We start from the raw sequence: 3,102 nt of genomic DNA on the forward strand, positions 1-3,102 counted from the left end.
AAAAGGACAGCAACTTGTCTGTTCCCCTTCCCCCAATTCCCCATCACTGTTCCCATCCCCCAATTCCCCAATAAAAATCTTAAAAAAAAATTTTATTGGGGAACAGCCATGGTCATTGGTTACACATTGCTTTCATGTTACAATGGCATAGCTGATTCCTTTTTTTTTTTTTTAAGGAGGGTGCAGCTCACAGCGGCCCATGCGGGGATTGAACCAGCAACCTTGGTGTTATCAGCACCGTGCTCTAACCAACTGAGCTAACAGTTCAACCCCACTAATGGATTTTTAACAAGTTTTTATCACCCCCACTTCTGACTTTTATTGATATTTTTTCTATTAATATGTCAGTAGATAAAATATACTTCATTCTTCTAAACAACTATATAGTATCATATGTACTAAAATTTATTTAACCATTCCTTTATCATTTGGGCATTTAGGTTATTTCCAATTAAATTTATATTGGAAATAATGCTATATATAAAACAATGAACAAAACACACTACTCACTTCTTATTGTTAGAATTTATAGCACTATGGGTTAGAAAGAGCATAGAAGTAATTGCAATTGCTTTAAAAGGCATAAAGGTGTGACAATGCTACTGTTATTTTGTTTTTTTATATCTGTGTAGTTTTTGATTACTACAATTTATTTCAATGAAAAAAGAAGATACTTGTTGGACCAGTATGATCTAGCAAGTTTAGGTATAATTAAATAGATTTTTCAGAATCTTAACTTCAGCTGGGCCACTTTTTGTTTTTAAACACTTTATCAAGGTAGACATACATATTGAAACATATAGTATACTGCATATATTAAAATGAACCATTTGACATATATATATTTGCATCCATGCAGCCATCACCACACTCAAGATAACATTTCCATCACTCCCAAGTTTTCTCTTGGCCCTTTCTACTCTTCCCAAATCCTTCCTGCCTTCCCACCATCCCATCTATGTTTTGTCACTGAAGATTAGTTTGAATTTTGTCGCGCTTTCAATAAATGAAATCGTCCACTATATACTCCTTTTTTGTTTGGCCTCTTTCAACCAGCATAACTATTTTGGGATCATCGCTCATGTGTTTCCAGTTTGAGGCTATTACAAAAGAGTTGGTATCAACATTTGTGTACAAGCCTTTGTATGGACATAGGCTTTCTCTTCTCTTGAGTAAATACCTAAGAGGGGAAAGGCTGGGTTCTATGGTAGGTATATATGCTTAACTTCAACAGAAACTGCCAAACTATTATCTAAAGTGGTTATGCCATGTCACATCCTATCAGCAGGATGTGAGAGATCTATGTCTTCCACATTACCACCAAGGCTTGGTATGGTCAGCCTTTTTTACTTTAAGCATTCTAATTCTAATGGGTGTGTAGTTGCATTTCACTGTGATTTTAACTTGCATTTCCAACTTCGATGCTGTAAGGAGGCAGAGTGATACTGTGGAATTATTGTGTCCTTTTATAGTTCTGTGACATTGGATAAATTATGTAATATCTCTGTGCCTTGATTTACTTATCTAAATAAAGATGGTAGCTATACTACATAATTTAACAAAGGTGTTATTAAAATTAATGGACATAGTGAATGTAAAATGCTTTGTAAACTACATAGTATTACATCTTATGATGATGGTTAAATTGCTGCATGATTTTTGGCAAATCACCTTATTTGACGATTACTTTCCAGTTGTATAAATTGAGGGGCTAGATCAGGTGATCTCTAAATTTCCTACAAGTACAAAAATGTTCTTGTCTAAAAAATATGATACTGATGTTCCAGTACCACATATATAACACATTTATGGAAAAGTACTCCTAAATGTGGAAAAAATGATAGCTAAACATTAAAAAACCATGCATACTTTGTAATTTCTTATTATCTTAGCTATGCCAGATTTTAAAATTCTGCCACAGATTTCTATTTTTCTGTGTTCTATGTGGAGATGGTTAGTAATAAGCCTTTATTTTATTTCTGTAATTAATGTGATCTAAAAAGAACAATTTTAGCATTTATACAGAAATGCATCTTCTGTATTCCAACCCCTTAACATAATGTGATAGTTTCACTAAACATCACGCAGTCAGTTCAAAGAATTTTTGTAAACTTTAAAAAAACTGTATCTGGCTATTCAGATCAAGAGTCAGGCCAAATTTGGGGATGATAAAAGGTCTAAGAACCACTTTTACTTGGATTTGTATATAAATGAAATCATTCAAAGGAACACCTAACTGAAATTGAGAAGACCAAGGGAACAGCAGTATAGAGTTATTAGAAAGATGCCAGCCTCCTTATTTTAATAATGTTCTGCCAAACATCTGTTTTATTGTTTGAAGTCAGGTAAACAAATAATATGAAATTTGATACAACAGCATCTCAAAGTTTATTTTTAAATTATTAAAAAATTTAAGAATATAGCTTGTGCCTAATCAGTGTATTTCATAATAGTTGGCTCAAACACATATTTATTGCCTGAAAATTTTCATGACTTCATTGATGTATTATGATACAGTTTAACTGCATGGTTTAAAATGTACTCATAGTGACATGTTTTGTCTTTAAGTTTCTTGAATACATTATAATTTATCTGTATTCCATAGTGTTTAACAACCATATATTAAATAGACGAGAGATAGTAGAAAGTAAGAGTCAATTTCTTCCTTTATATTTTCTGGGATTTAGCAGATTGAAAACTGACAAAGTTATGTGATTTTTCTCTCATTTTGTTATTTTTTTAACAGACAAAATAATTTTTATATTAAATTTATTGGGGTTGACATTGGCTAGTAAAATTATATAGATTTCAAGTGTTTAATTTTATAATACATCATCTATATATTGCATTGTGTGTTCACCACCCAGAGCCAGTTCTCCTTCCATCACCATGTATTTGATTCCCTTTACCCTCATCTACCATCCCCCCCAACACTTACCCTCTGGTAACCACTAAACTGTTGTCAGTGCCTATGAGTTTTTGTTTGTTTGTCTTGTTTGTTGCTTTCAGTTTTATATCCCATATATCAGTGAAATCATATGATTCTTGATATTTTCTGTCTGACTTATTACGCTTCACATTATAATCTCTCTTGAGATTGTC

The sequence above is a fragment of the Hipposideros armiger genome, unplaced genomic scaffold (assembly GCF_001890085.2).
Source record: "Hipposideros armiger isolate ML-2016 unplaced genomic scaffold, ASM189008v1 scaffold_221, whole genome shotgun sequence".
NCBI lineage: Eukaryota > Metazoa > Chordata > Mammalia > Chiroptera > Hipposideridae > Hipposideros > Hipposideros armiger.